The sequence below is a fragment of the Taeniopygia guttata genome, chromosome 12 (genome assembly GCF_048771995.1).
Source record: "Taeniopygia guttata chromosome 12, bTaeGut7.mat, whole genome shotgun sequence".
Classification (NCBI taxonomy): Eukaryota; Metazoa; Chordata; class Aves; order Passeriformes; family Estrildidae; genus Taeniopygia; species Taeniopygia guttata.
The window spans coordinates 10138194-10159926 of record NC_133037.1 but is presented as its reverse complement, the minus strand read 5'-3'; the positions used below and the strand labels follow the sequence as shown (position 1 = coordinate 10159926).

Here is a 21733-nt window from a genome sequence, read left to right as displayed (position 1 = left end):
TACCTACTGTGATGGAAACTAAGTGGTAGGCTAATACTCTTTATCACTGACTCGTGTTGCATTAAAATTAGGATCCTAGTGGCTGGAGCAAAGATAAAAGATTGTATGGCCCCTTTTTCAGCCTCAGTTGCTGCTTTGCTCCTTAGGTGTTTGTTTCCTTAGCAGAGCTCAAGGAGCCACTTGCAGAAATGCTGCGTCCAAAGGACATCCAGGATTCATTTTCTGGGACAGCAGCAGGTCACGAAGCTCAGGCAGTGCCTGCTCACCAAACTGAACTCTAAGTCAGATATGTTTGTATTTCTCAATTATCTTTTCAACTGCCTGTAAAAGAGGCGTCAGTGTTTTTAATTGCCCATCTTCCCTCAAGAATCTCTCCATTAAACTTGTGCCCTTAAACTTGTGAGGGTGATGAACTTGTTCTTAGGTGGCCCTGACTTTGCAGCTGCTAATAAGCAGAAACATCTGGTTGTTGCTGTCAAAGCCAATGCTAAACACGGAAAAATGTCAAGACTGTACAAATTTGTAGTGAAGTTTATCAGGAAAAAGGGTCTTGGGCACTTTCAAAGCTTCTTTAGAGGTTTAAAAAGCCCTCTGGCTAAGAGCCAACTTCAGATTCTTTTTTTTTTTTTTTTTTTTTTTTGTCATTTCAGAAATTAATTTTTCCTTTATTCTGTTTTATAGTAATAGTCTCAGGAAAACAATTGGATTAAATTATTTTTTTATCTTCCTGGGAATTAATATTCTGTGATCTGACAGTTTTTTTAATTAAGAACAGCAGAATGCTGGAGTAAAAAGGGCTGTTTGCACAAGTCACAGACATACCTAGGCTGTCACAAATCTCCTTGTCCATTCAAATATTTCTTTCATTTTTTTTTTAATCTTTGAATTCTTGGCCAGAGCAATGAGATTATATCAGTGGACACAAAGCAGAGGTTTTGCAAGTATTGGTGAGTGATGAGGCATGTGGTTGAATTTCAAGTGACAGGAGATCATCCCTGAAGGAAAAATATTTATATAAAAACTTGAGAATTTCAGCATTAAAGGTAGATTTTTGAGGTGCCATACTCCCTGCTCATTACAGGTTAAAAATGCCAACATAAAATTCCCTGTTCAGCTCCTACAGTCAGGCTTGGCACAGCCTCTGTGGTGTCCTCAGCTCACGAGATAAACATCATCCTGGCATTTCTTCTGCTTTCCATTTTTAGCTGGGTTTTTATTAGACTCAGACCCCTCAGTGCTGGGTGTTGTGCTGCCAGCACTGCCTGCTGCCCTTCATGAAGGATTTTACTGACTTGATCCTTTCTCCCAGTTCTGTGCTTTTGGAACTCTGGGGTTTGTGCTCTCAGCGCGCTCTGGGAGTCTCTCTCAATTCTGAAACAGAAGGAAAGAACCCTACTTTGACCAATTAAAACTGAAATTTTCAGTAAAACTGCTCCTCTTTCAAATCTGGGTAAGAAAAATATCTTTATGTAGACAAATAGAGCTCGTCTTCTTGGAGTGTCATCAGAGCAAACCAGTGTTGGCTAAACAGAGATGATGGAAAGAAATCTGAATGTTTCTTATGACATGCACAGTTAGACTCTGCAGTCTTGCAAGAGTAATACAGTATCCTGCTACATGGCAAGGACTCAAGGCTTCTCCCACCCATGGATTCTGGCAGAAATGTTCTTTGGTGGGAGTAGGCAACAATGCCAATACTCCCCTCCATCATTTAATCATTACTACTGCTTTATTTACATGAGGGTTCAGCATGAAAAGGATCCTCTCACATTAAAAGACCTCTCCAGTGAAGTGTTACTGTTTGTGCTGAAGCTCAGACTTTTTAATTCACTGCAGCAACGAAAATATAAAGTAGGATCTTGTATCTTATTTGCAGTGTATCTTCCCGCCAGTAAAAAAAAAAAATAAAAAAATTCTCCCTTTCTGAAGCATATGTAACTCATAAAATCTGAAAATTGCTTTGAAGCATTGGCCTTGTACAGAGCTACACTGTGTAATTGGCTTTTTTCAAGAAACCTCTGCATCATATGCTTTAAGGTATGTACTAAGTGATTTAATGGGGTATGTCATTTTTAATTACTGTGGAAGAGCATTCATAAGTATAAAAATGCAAGTCATGTCCTCTTGGCATTACTGCTTCTAAAAGCATTTTTATGTAACCTGCAGGAACCAGCATGGTATTTTCTTTATCCTCTAAGTGCATGATAGTTTTACATTTTTGTGATCTGCAGGATGAGTTCAGTGGATGATTTGTGGTAAATTAGCCTTAACTGAGCTCTCAGAAAAACTACTGCCAATATCTGAGTTTAAATGGTCTAAAATTAGCTCATCCAGCTTTACAATACATCACTGTCTTGAAGCATTCCAGTTTTCTCCACCCTCTAATGCCATCTAATGCAGCATAATCTCTGCTAACAGGAGGGAAAAAGCCATGTCATTGTGATTGCCCTATATGTGCCGCAGCAGCATCTGAGTCCAGTGGCCATCTGTGGAAAATAATTGATTTTTTTTCTTCTTTCTCTTGATATTGAGTTCTCAGCAAATCATTAGAATCTAAAAATGACATAAAACCTCTTTATAGGAGAAGGTGATTTGCTCTGAGAAAGTGTCGTGTGCAATTTAACCTGCAGTGTATTGTAATTGATGTTGGCTGCCTTTGACAGTTATTTCATGATTTTCTCCTCTGTGCCTGTGTTCTGGCCCTGCATGCTGAAAGGATCTGATGCCTGACAAAGGAGAAGCTGCTGTGCTGTTCTCGTTGCAGCCTCTGAGCATTTGAATGGCTTCATCCATTTCGGAGTTTGTAAGTAATCCAGCCCAAAAATGCAGTGAGAAATCCAGCAGAGCAGTGGTGCAGGCAGCTGACAGCAGGTTTAGTGGGAATAGCAAAACACTGAAGCATTGTATTCCAAAGAATTGAAATTTGTTGGGAATTAACCTCTTGGCAACAAGTAACCTCTTGGCACTTACAGGTGGACACTCATCTTCCATCAAAGTTGGAGCTGGACATCTCCAGATAGAGTTGGTCTTTCATCCTTTGCAACACTTCTAACAAAATTTGAAATTTTCCAATACTTTTTAGTGTTTAAATTTGTGCAAAATATATGCTGCCACCCATTTCATTGTATCAATGGGGGACAACTTTTAGCATAAAGTGAAACTGGAAACACTCTTGCAAACAACAAGCCCTGCTCCTCAGCAGTTGAATGGAAGCTCTTTAGCATTGAGATAGGTAATCCTTTTCCTTTAGTGAAAGTTTAGCTTTAATTTATAATTTTCCCTAATTTTTTTTTCTTTTCCTTGCCTAAGATTAAAGTGCTCCCTGTGTACCCAGAGAAGATGGGACATCTCTGTGTCCTTGCTCCAGCCAGCCACGAGCCTGCTGTCCAAACACCCCAGAGAACAATTCCCCTCTGGGGATGTCAGGCCCTGCACAGCAAGGTCCTGGCTGTGCTTTTGCCCTTTCCCTTGCTCGAAATGCTGCTTGGCCTAACTTCTGCCCTTGGCTGCTGAGGAGTCCTGTCCCTTCTCTCTCGCTTTCTTGGCAGAGGAAAAGCTACAAAGACATTTTTCTAGCTGAAATCAGATGAGATGATGGTGAGGGGGTGTGTATATATGAATATAGATAACAAGATCTATCTATATTGGTGCCTTACATATTTCAGTGGCTTCTGGTTGCAATGTCAATATTGGCTTTCTTCCTTCTACAGGAATAAACATTAGAGAAGCCACAGAAAACAAAACTGAAAGACTCTGAAGTTCATTCCATGCATTTGCTTCACTTGAAGTGGATGTATGTCTCTTGAAAAGGATCTAGCTTGAGATCTTGCATGTTTTGTGGGAAAGAGGGTAGAAAATGTTGCTAAGGAGAAGGGATTGGGAAGTTTGAAGCAGCATGTGGTGAAGCTGGAGGCAGGATTGCACTGGCCTTACTCTTTGATGGTAGCCTGTAAAGCCTGGATTTAGACACACAACAACAACCTCATCTCACCTGGGGCCAGGGGAATACAAAGAGGGTGAATGAGTGCTTGAGCAGCCGGAGTTGTTGGTTCTCTGCTGCTGTTTGCTTTTTCTATAAGCCCTGGAAACCTGAATCTTGTTCATGGCAAGTGATGTGTTGAGAGCCTCAAATTAACCAAACGCTTTCACATCCCTTTCCTATGAACCTCAAATTAGAGAAATTGTTACTCTGCAAAAGCTGTGCCATGATTATAAAGAAAGCTGTGATGTAACCTGATGTTTCCCTTCCTATTAAAAATACCCAGGCTTTTTTGCCTTAATATAAGCTTTCACCCTGCTAATACTGCTTATTCTCCTAGACTGAACAGGAAGCTACAAATGCTGAATCCTAACCCACTGAAGATGAGGGAAACTGAGAAAAAAATTTTGATAGAGGAATAGCAGTCAGAAAATTCATTTCCATTTTAATGGGATTTTAGTTGTGTTCTGAATATGCTCCAAGTTTAAATCCAGCACTTATAAAGCTTATATTACAAATAGGTCGTATTTTCAGTGAAAGAATATGTGTGTTGTCTCCTGAAGCACCTGGTGTGCTGCATGCAGAGAGGATTGAGTGTGTAATTGTTTATTTACATAGGTGTCTGCGGGATTTAGAAGCATCACAATATGTTCAGAGTCCATTTGTATTGTAGAGAGTTTGTTTGGGGTTATGTGAAGGCACGTTAGATTAAGAAAACTAAAAGAACCTGTGAGGATGCTGCTAATCAGGGAGCTGAATTTACATGAGCTGTAACCACAGCCATACAATGGTCTTATCTGCTGTAAATAATCAAGCCAACCTATTTGTTTTATTTCCTTTTTATCTCCAGACTGTATTTATAATTTCTCCCATAATGAAATCATAAGAAAGAAAAAGAGAGAGCTTGAGTTTTTGCTAAAAAAAAAAAAAAAAGCAATACTTATTTCTCTTCAGCCCCCTTCAAATATTGTCTCTCCTAAGTAACAAAGAAAATACCAATTCAGATAATCACTGAATTTTAAAATAGGTAGCATCTCCAAATAGACTCTGTTTTACTGTCTAATAAAATAATTCCAATCTTGCTGAATTGTTTCCTGTGTAATACAATAGTGACTCTTGGGTACTTTCATTGGCTTTGCAATGGAGTTGATTACCAAAGGCTGCTCTAATGTGTTTCTAGGGAATCACCAAGTGACCCAGGGCAAAAATTCTATTACTTCCTGTGTATCTCAAACAGGAAAAATACAAAAAAGAACACATTTAAGATACAGACTGTAGACCAAATTGTTACAAAACTCACAATATGGGCCACTGTTTCTGCTGCCTTTCTGTCACAAAAGGTTCTCGTGTCCCTTTCCAACAGCAGAGCTGCTGCACTCCTGCTCTCCTTCAGGCCAGGAGAGCTTTGCTGCTCCTGCTGCTGTGCCCAGTGGGATGCAAAATATCAGCTAAAGCTTCAGCACCACTGTTAATAGGTGTCATTCATCCATAATGCCCAGCATTAACTTGGATTAGTCCTCCAGTGAGTTTCTCTCTGGTGCCCTGGCCAGCCAGGTGCAGACAGCCTAATCAGAAGGAAGGCTGGGGGTGGTGGAGTGACCTGCCCTGCTCCTGTCCCTGCACCCATCTGTGGGGTGTTCCCTTCTTTTACAGAACCAAACTTATAGATCAAGGGCTGGAGCACTGAGGATGAGGCTCACAGACCAATTTTTATTTCACTGAGCTGTTGTTTTTCTGATCCCCTGGTGAGGTTTATTCAGGAGTGTTGTGGAGCAGGTGGAAAAGAAGCTAATGTGTTATGGATTATCTGACACGTTCAGCTGCATCTTTCATTCCCAAGGAACAAAAGTCATTCCACAAGTACAGAAGCTTCTTTTAATTAACCATCAGAGGTAAAGAAGTCTCCACCTCCCTCCCAGGAGCAAAGTTGTCAAATCAAACCAGGGCTGGTTGATCTGCTCTCTCTGGTTCTGATAGTTCTGTTCTCGTGGTTCTAGTACAGACCTGTGGGTGGTGAAATCAGAGTCAAATCCCTTTTCCATTGATTCAAAGCAGAGACTGGAGCCAGGAACTTGCAAAAGAAAACCTTCATCACAGCATTTTGTAGTAATGTGGGCTGTGGATTTCTCTGTCTCTAGGTAGAATTATCTCTCTTTTCTATTTTTCTGTTACTTCCATTTTCTACTTTATTGCAGAATATTCACAAAGCTATCACAGCAGAGTTAATAAAATGACTTTTAAGATAGACATTAGGAATCAGGAAGCCTGACTCCATTCTTGGCTAGATTTATGTTAGTCTTTCCACTTGTATTTAAAAATAAATCTGAAAAAAACCCTAACAAAAATGCAAGTGTGTTGTCTCAGGCAAATATCAAATTGAAGCCTATTTAGGTGGCTGTCCCAAATCCCTGCTGCATGTGGGCTCCATGACTAAGGGATACAAAGGATTTAAACTGAAAGAGAGTAGGTTTAAGTTAGATGTCATGAATAAATTCTTCCTTGTGAGGATCATGAGGCTCTGGAACACATTTCTCAGGGAAGTTGTGGATGTCCCTCCCCTGAAGTGTTCAAGGCCATGCTGGACAAGGCTCTGGGCAACCTGGTTTAATGGAAGATGTCTCTGCCCATGGCAGGTGTGCTGGAACTAAATGGTCTTTAATTCCTATCTGACCAAAACCACTCTGATTCTGTAATGGTTTCAATGACATGCAGGCAGGAGAGGATGAGTAACATGGAGTTCTGGTAGCCTGTGTGTCCTTCACAAATATTAGTAAGCTACTACTCTTCTGTGCTTAAGATATTAAAATCTAATGTGGCTCTAGGGAAAGCTAAGGAAGAAAAAGTAATGCAGCCTCTCGAGTAGAATAAATCCAAAGTGAAAACTGATAGCTTTGCCCAGGAACATAGTAAGTGAAATCTGCTTTAGAATAGCATTTTAGAGGTTGTTAAGTCTGACCAGGACAGCTTAGGCTGTGTTGGGCACTAAGGGAACTCTGCTAGACAAATTCCAGGGCAGCTCTCACTGCAATTTGTAGTCTACCCTCAGTGAGAATTTGGCAACACCTGAAGTCTCAGAGGGTGTGTACAGGTGTATCAGAGGGCAGTGGAGATCAGTTCTGCATCTGAAATCTGCTTAAGGACTCTATTGACAGGATCTGAGAAATTACAAAATACAAACTGGATTCTCTAGGAGCTGCAATGCTGTTTGTAAGAGAATGTTATTAAAGTATCTGTTTTCACTAAAGTGAGCGTGTAGAAGTGGATTACAAGTGCAGATCTATATGATTGCTTGTCATTTCTCTTAAGCAGTGGGTAATTTCAAAACGCATTGCACAAGCCTCTGCCTGTGGATTTCACCTTCAGACACACCATTGATTTAAATATTTTCTCCCAGAAAATGGTGAGAGATCTTCCTATGTAGCAATAGGAAAAAAACAATCCTCCTTCCTTCTTATACACATACACACAACACTCACACAGCCAGAGGTGCAATAATCTCTATTTAGCTGGCAGAGCTGCCGGGAGAGTGGTGGCCCCAGGCAGAGGTTATGGGGCAAGCACAGGGAGTGACTCCTGGAGTTATCTAACACAGCTTTGTGGGGGCTCCGTGGCGCCCTTAGTAATTGTTTTCTGACCCTTCCCTTGGCTGGAGCCAGCTTTAAATCCCCAGTCAATAAAAGGGAGTTGCACCATGGCTTTGAATGAATAATGCAGCAGCTTTGCAGCACAGTGCAGCCATTGAAAGGCAGCAGTTGGTGATTCAGGGCTGATCAGACTCTCACAGGCCTGGGTCTGTGCACAGGTTCCCAGGAGTTTATTCCATCTTCATGATGAGCTGAATGTGGGGAAGGCCATTCTGCTGCTGGACCATGGCTCTGGATGAAGGGGTGTGTCCCTGCTGGGATGTTAAAGGTTCTGGCAGTCACCTTGTGTTGTGCAACCTGTGAGATGGCTGCAGCTGGAAAAGCTTTTTACAGCACTCAGGCCAAGAACACAGAGGGAGCAGAGCTGATCTCTCCAGGCAGCTTTCTTGTCCTGAGAACTCCTGAGCTTTATCTCCAATCTGAGATGTGCAGATAGGACAGGACTCCATTTCCTGGAAAAGGTTGTGGAGGGAAAATCACAGCATCATGCAACACTACGGGTGTGCAAGATATGAAGTGACTGCCCCAAAGGTATAGTGATGGCAGAGCAAAAAATTAAAACACTGAGGTAGAACTAAGGAGATTTTCACTAGAGCAGGATGAACATTTTGCACTGGGTTAGCAGTCTAATTAGCAGTAAAAGACATGGACTTGTCAAAACTTCAGTGTTTCCTAGAAGAACACCAGCTATGTTCAAATTAGTGTTAGAAAAGATCCTAAAGACCAGGATGATATTTTTTTGTTATTTTGTCCTGAGCAAGAAACTGTCCCAGTGGCCAAGGTTTAATCTAGGAGCTGTAGAATGCAGGTCCACATTTTTGCTTTTTCCCATTTGGTCTGGGTGCTTGCATGTGTGTTTCTCTCATCCCAAAAACTGGGAATTTTGGCCTTTCACTGTTCCCAGGCACTGGCTTCCTTATTAGCATTCCTTATTTAATGGACATGGAAGTATCACTGGAGTCATTAAAGTTTAAAAGGGTGAAAATCCCTACTTCAAAATTTTAAATCCTATAAGCACATAAATGGATGAGTTGACTTGTGTGTGTTGCTTTTAATAGGAGAAAAATACTTATGTTTTGAAGGTTAAAATCCATCTGTAATTAAGAATAAATAAGTCATGGTGTATTTATTAGACTTCTTCATTTTTGTGAGACAGTTGTCTTTTACATTTTCTTTCCCCTCTCTAGCGTGCTGATCCTGGCATTGCTATAATGGCAGTAATATCTAACAACACTTCACAGACAGAAGACAGCAGTGTGAAACCAGGAAAGCACATCAAGCCAAGAAGTGTTTCAGGTATTTCCCCAGCCCTTTGTTGTTGTTCTGTATACTCCTGTGTGCTGTTGTGATTTGGTTTTTAAGCACTGAGTATGCCAGGACTTGCAGTTTGTCTGTTGAGCCCATTCCTGATACAGCACCCAATAGACTGGGTGGTGATTTATGTTGGGAAAAACACCTAACATAATGATAGTCACTGAATCCCTTCATTTGTGACTTATCTTGTATCTCTGGAAATGTACAGACTGCGGCCTTCCCTAATGAGTAAAGCACAAGGATCTCTTTTCCTGAGATGACATTCAGCTTTTTCACTCAAAATCAACCACAAAAAACACACTTGATTACATGCAAAGGGGAAAGCTTTAAGTTTTAGGCAGCCTCACCTGATGGAACTGACCTAAAGCACTCTCTGGAAGGTTTTGCTGCCCAGGTCCAGCTCGCCAGGTGATCAGCATCTATGTATAAAGGGGGAGAAATTGTGCCACCACCTTTCTGAGGTTCTAGCAGTCTGAAAAACTAAAGAAACACTTTTGTTGCAGCAGAAGTAAATGAAAATCCAGGAGCCCGAGAAGACTATTTTAGTCATGTTCCCATACTCACGTGGGCTTGAAAACCCAAGTTTCCTGGGCAGCTGCCAAGTGCAGGTAATGAAAGGTTGTTTAGCACTCGGGAAGTGTACAAAGCAAATGCTAAACACCACTTACATTCTGCTGTCCAAGTCACAAGACTGCCTAGAGAACTGCTGGTGATAAATGTTCACAATTATGGTCTAGAAATACCATCAGGAATTTAGGGTGGAACGAGGCAGGGCCATCCTGGAATAATTACATGGACTCAAGGAGAGGAGAAACTTCCTTGAGAGACAAATTTTGAAACATACACATTTGACCAGAGAAATGCTGACTGTGTAGTAAGAAATACTTTCATATAAGCCTGCAGGAGGATAAATTTAGCAATTCCAGCTTGGAAAGTGTGCTGGGTCATTCACAGAGCCACTGCATCTGGGGCCCAAATGTGCTGCTTCTGACTGGAAACTAAAGCCACTTCTCACTGATGTTTTTGCTTTCTGCAGTACTTTGCTTAAGTCACTTAAGCATCTGCAAGAAGTTTAGTGGTGCATGAGATGAGGAAAGGTTCAGTATGTATGAATAGGTCCAACTGTGCTTCCAAGCCAGAGTTTTTCCATGCTCAACAGCACCAAAAGTTGGGCAACAGCCAGAATGTTGCACTAAGTTCTTTTATTTGTCCTCCTTATTGTTTTATTAGCAATTCCAGGGTAATCTGTTGTTTCAGACTAATTTTACTCCTGTTTTGGAGGATTAGTGAAAGAACCATTGTAACAATCAGCTAAGGACCCTGAAACACTTGAGGTCTGATCTCCATTTGCACCTGGGGAGTGGATGTATCGTTTCTGTACAGAAACTGCACAGGCTGTAGATAAAATATAGCAACATCTGAACAGAAGGCATCCCTTATCTTCATGAGTTGCCTTAATTAGCTTGGTGTAAACTGCCTTCCCTGCAGAATGAAAGTTTCTGCTCATTTATTCTTTGTTTTCTGAATACTGCTGAAGTCTTACCATTTATATAAATGTGGAGTTTCTTTCCCCAAAGAGTCTTGAAGTGTTTAAGCTTAATGCAGGATGAGAGATAGGTCAATGAGTAAGGAGACTATTCCTGGGGAGAGGAAAGAACATTTCTAGGCTGTGACAGCACAAATTGTGTAAAGTATTTTGTAATAAAGCAGAAAAGCTAAAGAAGGAAATAAGGGATGATTAAAAAGAGGTGTGAATGAAGGAATCACAATTAGAAGAGAAGGGGGGGTGAGGTGATACATGAAGCCACAGAAACAAGGTGCAGGAGCCAGATCTGAACTGATAAAAAGGGAAGTCAGACACGCAAATTTATCTCCCTGCCAGGATAGTAAATTGGGCACTGTGATGTTGGTACAACAGAGCTGCTCAAAATTCTCACAGGCAGGATTACACTGGAAAAGTGACCAAAGCAGGGGCTGCTGCTGAGGGTGGAAAACCACAGGCCTGCAGAGGAAAAGACAGAATTTGTGTTCAAATGGTCGTATTCATGTCAGCAATTCAGTTTTTTATCTCTTATGAAGTCACTTTGGAGCCACCTGTAAGTCCTTTGAATATGATTGACAATTACTGTGGCTATTTGCTTTTCCTTCTTGGAGATGGTGAAATTTCAATCAAAATTACCTCAATATAGTAAGTTTGCAAAAGCTGAATTTCTAATGTTTTTTTCCCCAACACTTTTACAATCTGATCAATCTTTATTAATGAGACCGAGCTGAAAAAAAAACCAACCCAATTTTCTACTTAGACAATGCAATTTCATAAGAAATGAATCATCTTAAGTGAACACATTGATTTAGATTAAATTTGATGGGAAAATATAAAAATGAATAATTTTACCTTATTTCTTTTTGGCAACATTGAAATATTTTATATTGGCATTTTATTCATTTAATTTCAACTTCTATGATATTTACATTACTTTCATATTCCTATACTATTGAATATAAGAGTTTCAGTGATTCAAACCCTATATGTTTGTTATTTGCACTGAAAATAAATGTCAAAATGTTGGAATTTCCCATGGGATCAGAATCCCAATTTCTATTTACAATAAAATGTGTAAAGAAATGCAGTACTCCAGAGTAAGTCTGACCTTAGTACTGCTCAGCTCTGGAATGCTAGGAAATCTAATATATGGATCAGGATTGTGTAGGAAGATTTCTGAATGATTTATGCCAATCGCATTTTCATTATTTTCTCACCAATACTGGCAGTGGTAATTCCTTGTACATTAATGGATCTTTTCCATCCAGCTAGATACAACTAATATAAAATAAACTGCCAAGTGTCTCCTTGGAGCATGGCTTCCAGCCTTAAGGATTGTTCAGGTATTTAATCTTTTTTTTTTGCTGAATTAGGTCCAGTGCACATCAATTTATTATTTCAATCCCCATATTATCATGATACTTATTTTACAAAATGTTCTGCAGTGTTGATGAGTTTCAATCCATGCAGAGATAATGGCAACTGTTCTCCTGTGCTTGCTCATAAAATTGATCTGAAAGCGATCAATGAGACGGTGAAACTTTTTTTAAAACACCAGAATGACACTTAAAAAGATAAGAAGGGATTTTTTTTTTTTAATTAAGCACATAAGCAATATTCATTTAAAGCAAGATAGCTTCAGCTTGTGCTGAGGAATTAACACATCAGGTGAAATTTCACCTCTGCAAATGGTGTTCCTGAAGGTAAGGGAAACTGAATACATTCTAAGATTGTTCATCTGAAAAATACCTGTATAAAAATTGATTTGATACTTTCCTGAAACAATTGCAGCTGCCATTTCCACATATTGCATAAACTATTTCATCAGTTTGTCTTCTGGAGAAAAACTTATACAAACCCTTTGCAGAACCCACTCTGAAATTTAATATAGTTAAACTTCTTGATTGAAAAGTTTGAATTTGGCTGTCTCCATTCAGGTAAGATTACCTTGTCCTAAAGCTGTAGGTTTTGATCTCTTAATAAGCTATCTCCTCTCAAAACATTGATAAAGAGCTCAGATAATAGTATTGAGTTTAATTCCATGTCATTAGCCCCACTGGAGTCTCTTATCCACCTGTTCTCCTCTTTAAAGGAATTACTTGGAAACTCAGTGCAATGAAAGTAAGGAGGGTTTCACAAAGCAGAGATGATAACCAGAGCTCCATAATGGGCTCTGTTGCACTCTCTAAGCCTAAAGCCACACACTGAGTAAATTATCTTCTTATCAACTGAATCTGCTGGTGATCTGAAAAACAGGATTCTTGCATTCAGCTTCTCAAATGCAAACTTAAGATGCATTTGCTGATGTCTGCTGAAACTTTCCAGACCCTTTGTGCGTGCTACTCCACCAGAAATACTGCATGGAACCTGTTTGTAGAAACCCTGAGGGGCAAATGCTGATCAAAACCTCTGAAATTCTGTCAGAAACTATGCAAAATAACAGCATAAATTATATTAATTTTTTTTTTGTTGCTGTTTCTGTCATCTAATAAGTTCAATCTAAAAATCTTAAATGTTTTCTCTAATCAGAATATTCTTACCCTCTTTTGGTCTACTGATCTCCCTTCCAAGACAGAAATATTGCTCTCAAAAATAGTGTTTCTGGCTTCTTCCAGACTCAGGTTTTGGACTCTACTTCCTATTTACTTCAGTTATTCCAGTGACCAGGGACATCACAGAAATTTGTTTACATTGAACAACTCCAACAATTCCTTGAACAACCCTCCCTCCTCCTTGGCTCTTTCCTGCTGGGTGTCTGCTGGGCTGAGCTGGGTAAGAGTGAGTCCATTCTGTCCTGGAGAATGACTCTCTTGTGGAAACCTGCTCCTGAAAAATGTATTTACTGGATTATAAACACATTGCATTAGATTTTGTGCAATCTGACAGACTGATCTCATAGCAACAACACCGCAGGAATGTGGGTTAGTAAAGATTTTGTGTTGTCAGCTTTTTATATCATCCTTAGAATTTTTTATTTCTTTTTTGGAGCAAAATAGGGTAATATATGTCACTATGTTTCAGATGTAATATTTAAGAACATTTACAGGATTTTTTTTTTTTTTTAGAGTGCCATCTTTCTTAAAACAACCTGCCTCTAAATTCAGGCCGTGCACTTTGTTCCACATGGAGAACAATTTACAGCCTCCACGAGCCCATTTCCTAGTCACTGGTTGTTGCCCAAACGAAACCACCCATTCCACATGGACAATCCACATTTAACCTGGCATTCCTGGACACCCCTTAGGGTCCTGTAAACAGGGCGTCAGCCAGTTGTTTCAATTGTTTTAATGCTGTTTTCCTTGTCAAGAAGAGTTTAAACCCCATCCTCTGCTGGCAAGTTTTCCTCCTAATTGCAGGACTGGCTGATAGTGGCACAGAAGAAAAGCCCCTACTCTCTGGAACCTGCTGTAGGAAGAGATAAATGTATGTTAAGTATATAATTAGCGAGGCAGATCTTGCAGAGGAATCATTCGTGGACTTTAGAGAAAGGATCTGTCTTGTGGGGCTGGTTGAATAAAAGGCAAGGGGGTGGAAAATGCACTTAATAAAGGCAAAACCAGAGCTAAGGCTGGACTGGCAACTGCAAAGGGGGGGACAGATGAATTCTGAGAAACTCTGGGGCAGAGAGTGGGGATAAATGAAATAAAAGATTCACAGGGAGGGCAGAGGCACAAAGGCCTGGGGGTTGTGAGGAGGGGAGAGTGATGTGGGTGTGATTGCTGGTGGGTACGGACGGAAGGGGAATGTTGCAGCTGTAGGATGAAGTTTGCTGGAGAAGTCTTCAAAAAATCAAAACAGCCAAAGGACAGACAAATATTTTAGCCACAAATTTTTTGAAGGAAGATCACGCACTTTCAAAAAATACCACAACTGTGGTGGAGAAAACAACAAAAGGAGTCTTGCCGTGGGGCAGTGTGGATATGCCACAAGGATGATTCCAATGTTCTGAGAGTGCACTGAGACACAGAACCACAATGACAGGATAAATGCTTTATTTTTCTGATGCAAGCTGTCAGAAATAATTACACTTAATTTATAGTTTTCATTTGAAGATATATACGGTAGTTCTCAAAAGACACTCCTATGTCCAAAAGCACATTCCAAAAGCTCTTACCCCTCCGGTAGAAGTAATTGTTCTCTTTTGTAACTTCTAAAAACATGTTTGGCCTCCTCTCATGTCTGCCTTTGGTATACAAGCTTAGCAGATGCAGACATTGCTGTGCTGTTCGTTCCAGCGAGGTGAATTATGATTATAACACCAGGCATGAGCAGCTGACGTTGACAAGGTTTTTCTGCAAGTCACCGTGAGGTAACGAGAAGTGTCTGCTTTAATGGTTTTCGCTGTTTAAATTTTTATTGTATTCAGCTGGAAATTTTTTTTTATATAGCCTTTGATTAAACTTCAGAGGGAAGATGAATTTAAAAGTCTTCAGGTTTGTTAGATGTGCTACAGCTTGCCAGTCACCCTGCCAAAATTTTCCACTGTGTACCTCTCATAGTTCTGCGTGGTCTAAATTTAATTGACTGCAGATGAGAAGCATTATTACAGATCTGTCATTGCAGCCACTCTTCATATGTTTCACTAGCTGGAATGAGCAGTCACTGGGTTTGTTTCTGACCTAATTCATAATGATGTAAAGCAGCAGTGATTTCACAGAAGAGGAAACAGATTTAGCTGGTGAGAAGGGCAGAACTGGGCTGAATGCTGCTCCAGTAGTGCTCATTTATAGGCGAGTGGAAGAGTACAGTCCATTGTTAAAACACTAAATTTCAATTTTTTTGGGAACAGAGGTACATTATATAAGCTGTTCAGTTGTTATAACAACATAATTCATCACTTTATTTCACTGATTCTGTTAAGACAATATGAAAAAAAGACAATAATCTGGGCTTTCCAGTCTAGCCCCTCCTTAGGATACTGACTATTGTCACTAGAAGCAAAGCCCTAAAAAATCAAAGAATGGACAGAGATGTATTTAACATGCCAACTTGCACAAACTGGTAATGTTATTTTGGTGTATTGAAACATTTTCATCCCAGCAGCCTCATTTCAGTAAGTTAAAGTAAACTAATTTATATGTGGATGTCTGGATTTGTCTGCACATTGATTTATCAAGTATATTTGTTTATTAAATCCCCCTTACTGATAACAAATAATTACTGCTTCAGGTAATTTATTTAAAACGTGGGGGAGACCATTGCCAGCTGATCCTGTGCCAAGAATTATAGTACAAATGAATACAGCAGTCTACAGGCCTTGTACTGCTCCACCAGATCAATATGTGAAGTAAGACTGGCATCCACCAGGTTTGTTAACAGTCTTTAACAGCATCTTGTTGGGAATACAAATGTCCAGCACATTGCTGGTGGGATCCTTTTTTTCCTGCATCTAATTTGTATTAACAGCTGACTTTGGGGGAACAGAAGGCACTATGATCTTAGTGGAACACACAGGGAGGAGTTGAGACTGTGATCTTGCCTCTATTAAAATTGATTACCATGTGATGGATTTGGTCTCTCTCTAATGTGGGACAATCTCAAAAATTCCTGAGAGTCTTCCTGCAAAACGCAAATGTGATGTTGAAATGGGAAGCCTTTTGTGCACAGCCATTAGCAGTATTTTATGTGTGTAAGACAGGAAGAGACAGAAGGTAAGATGTCCTGAGAAACCCTAAAACAAAGCCCTCATCAGAACAGAAATGTCCAGCTTCCTGTCAACACCAGCAGTTAAATAACTCAGAAGCTTTTCAAACAATTGCTTGGGCTGGAGACAGGAGCTGTGACATCTGTGCTGTCAATTAAAGCTCTGTGAAGCCACTGGAGAAGGACAAGAACAAACACTTGTTAACAGGGTATTGAATATGAATAATCGTCCTCTGTCCTCACAAACTGAAAGTGGTGGGCAGTGATTTACTGCTGAGGAAGAGAGGCAGGCTTGGCATGGCATGGAATATTGCTTTTTCAAACCAGATTTTCAATATTATTGTATAAGTATTAATAAATTAATCGCTGAAAGTAAAGGGTCAAATTAAGGTTTGGAGTTTTCTTCCTTAATTACTTAGTTTCCTTCCTAGTGTGTCAATACCTTTTACCTTACTGAGGACAATAAAAAGTTTAATTGTATTTATAGGGTTTGGTTATTATAGGACTTTGGTTTCATCCAAAATCATGAGATGTCTCAACTTTATTGAAGAATTGGGCCTTATTTCAATAGTCTGTACATCATATCTTCCTGCTGGGTTGTTTCTCCCACTTGGAATATTTCCATTTGACAGAGAAAATCTATACTATATTTGCAAATTGGGATTTTTAAAATTTAGTCCAAATTCAGAAGACAAGACTCAGACTTGTCTTTTGACAGAATTTGTACCTTGGGACTCTTTGGACTTTCTGAAGGGCAAGCCAATTCTCAAACATTTCCAGCAAAAAACATGTGCAGTTTACTTTAGATTTTTTGGCCTTTGAAAATGTGTTTTCTACCATTTCTTGTGCTAATGGTTTGTTGTTTTTTCACAAGAGTGCTCACAGACGGCAAAGTTTAACTAATAAACATGCAAATGTGTTCACAGGAAGGTTTGTCCCAGAAATTTTTATGGGTCGCTGTTTGCTCGTGATTGAGTAAATCATGGTTCCTGCTCTGACTTTCTTCCTCTTTTCAAATCTGGTAACCAAGGACAGAGCAGGAAAGGGCTGGGTGAAAGAAAGGTTGGAGACATTAAGATAAAAACCCCTCTGACTTTTCCCCAACTACAACTCTACAAAACATGAATTTTGTTGGCAATTTTAAATAGCCAGTTGAAAGAAATTCAACTAGTGAGTTATTAATATGCAAGTAATCTGGGATTTTTTTAGAAAAATGTTGCAGTGACAAAATAGCATTTGGGAGGGTTTTTATGCAAGGAAGGTTTTTTTTTTTCCCAGTTCTTTTAACTGAAAGAAATTTGGGAGCAAAATATGTAATAGTGAAGTTTTAGGGAAATGTGCTTCTCATTTTCACGTTCAGGGATCTTAGAAGCTTCTCAGTTCTCTCAGTGGTGTCCTTCTGTTTCTTCCTTGCTTCTTTCCTCCCTCTTGGTCTTTGAAAGACATAATACCTCTAAACCAGAGTGTTTTACATGTAAAATAGTCCCACTCACTTGTAGACTTCGAGTAATAAGAGAAGAAATTTCAAAGATGCATTCAAAGAATAAGAATTTGAATGATGTTACTTTCCTCTGTTCACCTTCCACTGGCAATGCTCAGCACTGATTTGAAGGGCTCAGGGTGTGGGTTGTGTGAGGCAGAGTCAGTCCGAGTGTCACCTCCCCTGTCCTCAGCCACCAGCTGCCACTTCCCTTCGTGTTCTGTGTCGTGTGTCACCTGTGTGGGTGTTGATTTTGGAGCCTAAATCTGGCTCATGGACCATGGCAAAACCCTCTCTCATTTGACCTGCTATGAAGACTGAGAGCTTAAGCTTAGTTCTCAGGTTTCTGTTATGCCAGAGACAGAAATAAAGCATTTTTCAGAGTTAGCTGGGAGAATATTAAAATTTGTTACTTCAACCCATGTAATATCCTCTACTACAAACAGAGACTTTCCTCCCTCAAAATATTAAAACTTAATAGACATCTCTTACAGTCTTAACATCTGGATTGCCAAACATTAAAATGTCCTGAAAAGAATTTGAATATCAGGTCTGTGTCCCTAAAGTATTGAAGAAATTTGTGTCAAATCCAACATGATAAATCTAAATGCCATTGGGAAGATCTAGTTAGAATTTATGCTTTTGTAAAGTGTCTTTTAATTCTGAAAAAGTACATGGCTATTATTACTTCTCTCGACAGTTGTGTTTACAGCAAAAAAATGTTCAATTTCTGTGTGATATGGAAACAATGAAGAAATCAAAATATTTAAGATCTATTTAGACTGCAAAACAGGCCAAATGGAAAGATATCATTGCTGTGACTGACCTACAGAGGACTTGTTGATAAAGAAAAATTGGTGTTCTGATGCTTATTCTGTCAAATGATAAAGCACAAACAGAAAACAAGGCTGAAACCCCTTTTGGTAAATACACAGCTAAATGCCTCCGAGACCCGCCTCAAGCATCTACTTTTGCTGCCTTGTGATTTGGTAGGGCTGTCTATAGATCCAGCTTGCTGAAAGATTTTTCATTTAAGTGTCAGTTGCTGTGGCAACAGCATGAAGAGCAGATCAGATGGATGCCAGGACCAGATGGGTTTCTGTAAGAACTCCACACACATGGACAGTTGGTGGTGACCCAATTCCAAAAGGTTACCTCACAGATTTCTGCTGCAGCTGACCTGGAGTTGCCTTCTCCAGGGGTCTGGACCTTGTCTCTGAACCTCTGAATTTGCAGCCCTGGGCTTTCATCAGAAGCTCATGGACTTCCCACAGAGGAAATGCTGGCAGATTAACAGAAGTGATGGAGTTTCATACCCTGATGTTTATGCTGCCTTCTCGTTGTCAAGGGCTGGGCTGAGCCCAGTCTTGAGCTCTGTCAAAACGTTGAGTAATGATTACATGATAATCACACGCTGCAGTTTCTCCCAGGCTTAATCTGATTTCTGCACTGTAGTTGCTTACATCCCACCTAAATTCCACCCACATGTAGTCTAACCAATATGACTGATTAGATTCAATTTTCTGTGGTCAGAGCTGTGTTATGTACAAGGTGTATCAGCAAATATTTGACCTTTGCTGAGGTCTTCTTGGTTGGTTCTCCTGCATCTAAAAGTGAATGAATATTCTTATGAATAATTCAGTTGAAATCATAGTAATGGTCTGGCGTTTAGTGTTTGGTAAAACCCCAAGTTTCCCTTTCTGTTTTGGAAGGCTGGGGTTTCTATTTGTTTTTTGTTTTCCTGAGAAATGTGTGAAGGGAGTTGCATGTCACAGTTTAGGTACAATTACGTGGGCTGGGCCAGTCAGCGTTCCAACTTTATCTGGAAAGGGGATGGAAGGCAACTCCTTAAACAATGCTCATTTCCCTTCCTCTCCTACCTCCAAAATATGTTCCAACATGTTGGTTTGTTCAATCTTGGTCCAATCTCAAGTATATTGTGGGTTTTTAGAGGAGTAATGCTAGGTCACAGATTTGGGGGAATTAGGGAATACTCCCAAAAGAAGGCCCTGCCTGCTCTGTATGGATGATGTGTGTCCCTTGCCTCCCTGCCCTGGCGGTGTTGGCAGATTCACAGCAGTGCAGCTGGCTAGATAAGAAGGTGTGGATCTTGACTTTAAGGGTTTTAAAATCTACTTTTTAAAAAAACATTTGATATTTGATAAAAATTTGAGAAGGCATTCACAGAATTGAGAAAAGTTTTGTTTTCTGCTTTTCATTGCTGCAGTTTTAGTTCTTTGGGGTACTGTTACTGGGGTTAGACTGTGCCGTGTAGATGCCAGTTTGTCCTCTGATCTTCAAGCCACTTGCTTCATGACCTCACCAGAAGGTGTTCAGCCGTGCAAATTGCAGGTGATTTTGGACTTATGACATTTTTTTTGTCCCTAATCAGCAAGCACAGTTCTAAAAATGTCTGTCAGGAGGCTGGGAGTTTTGGCAAGCTCATTTCTCTCCCTCTCAGGATTTTTCATAGAGGTGCACAGAGAGAAATGAAAGAGAAAACAATTTCTGTTTCTGCTCCTTGTTTTTCCTACGTGGAATGTGTTTGGAGAATTGTTTACCTGGAGTGAGTGCTTGGTTGGATTCTGGTGAGGATTGTTTGAGCCTGATGGCCAATCCAACCCACGTGGGGCTGGACTTGAGGGAGAGGGTCGTCAGTTGTGTTAGAGTCAGAGAAAGTAGTATGTATTTTTAGTATCTTCCTTTTATATAGTAGATTAATGTATTTTAGCATAGTTGTAATAAATAAATAATTCAGCCTTCTGAATTGAGTCAGACATCGTCATTTCTTCCCGTTGGGTTCTTCTGCATTTGCAATAGGGAGTAAGGCTCCACATCAGCTGGATTCTGTCAGCTCTGACAGGCAGCCAAAGCAGTGAGATCTGTGAAGGTGCTGGTTAAATGAATGTGGAGTGCATTCTTTCTCCCTGCCCCTTGGTCACATGTTGGGGACTGTGCTGCAGCTGGAGACACACCACTGGCACCAGGGAACACTCTGTGCCTCTGGCAGGAGCTCCAGGCACTTTGTGCAGGGCAGCCCCCCAGTTTCCCTGGTCACAGCTCAGCAGATCAGCCTGCCCATGGTGCTGAAAGGAGCCACAGTCCTCACAGGCTGTGCTCATCCACACAGAGAAGCCTCAGAGTGATTAATTTCTGCATTGCAGCTCTGGGCTTTGAACGCAGAGATGAAGAGAAAATACTTGGCCATAGAAATGCAGAGAGGAGCAGATCAAAAGAAACAGAAAAGAATTCAGAAATATCTGCAGTAGCAAATGGGGAGACTGGAGCCTTTCTGGGACAAAGCCATTGAGTAAGGAGGTAAATTTGTACTCTTCTGGCTTTGGACCAGAAAGGGGAGGTATTGTGTCTGGGAGGTGTTGATACACAGGACACTAAGTGCTAAAATAGACACACCTTCTGCTGGAGGTGGTAACAGATCAGCTCAAGTTTAGCATTTCCAATGCTAAAGAGTCAGAGCCCAGCCTGTGATGTTTCAGACAGGCTTGTGCTGGCTCAGGATGCCCCACACTGGTGTTTGTCAGTAGGCTCAGCTGGCTGAGCATGTGTTTAAGTCCCCATGGTAAAATGCTGCCTCATCTCAACTGAGATGGGCTTTGCTTTTCTAAGGTTAACTTGGTTTTTGCCTGCTGAAGTTGCTCAGTGCCTCACAAATGGAACAAAATTACCAGGTGATGGATTCTTCATGTGGCAACGTGGCAAAGAATTATTCCCCAAAGGGGAATCCACACGCAGGGTCTGCATCACTTAAAGCTCTGTTCATGACCTGTTTTGGGGAGCTGATGGCTCTCAGGTCTCCTGAGCCTCATCTAGCCTGGGCTGAGCTGTATTCACAGGCAATTACTAAATCAGTTTTAAGATTGTTCCATAGATGGTCTTGATTCCTTTATCTTCCAGTGCAAGCTGTTCAATAAAGCTCGAGGATATTTAGCAGAATTTGCTGTCTGAGAGCCTTCTTGATAACACTCCAGTGTTGTTTCCTCACTGCTTTTGAAGGTATCTTAGAAGCTTTTAAAAATGATCTTTATATCTTGCTGTGCAGTTAATGCTCTAAGTTTCTCACTGGTATGTACAGATGTTTCTCGGGTATTGATAACTGCTAAAAAGTGGGA

General features: G+C 40.4%; 1 long non-coding RNA gene across 1 annotated transcript; it reads left to right on the top strand.

The window, feature by feature from the left end:
* The first annotated feature begins 223 nt into the window (after positions 1-223).
* Positions 224-9887, top strand: LOC140684971 (uncharacterized). Its single transcript, XR_012058029.1, has 3 exons — positions 224-2037; positions 2717-2803; positions 8811-9887. It is a non-coding gene; the product is annotated as an uncharacterized lncRNA (long non-coding RNA).
* Positions 9888-21733: the final 11846 nt, after the last annotated feature.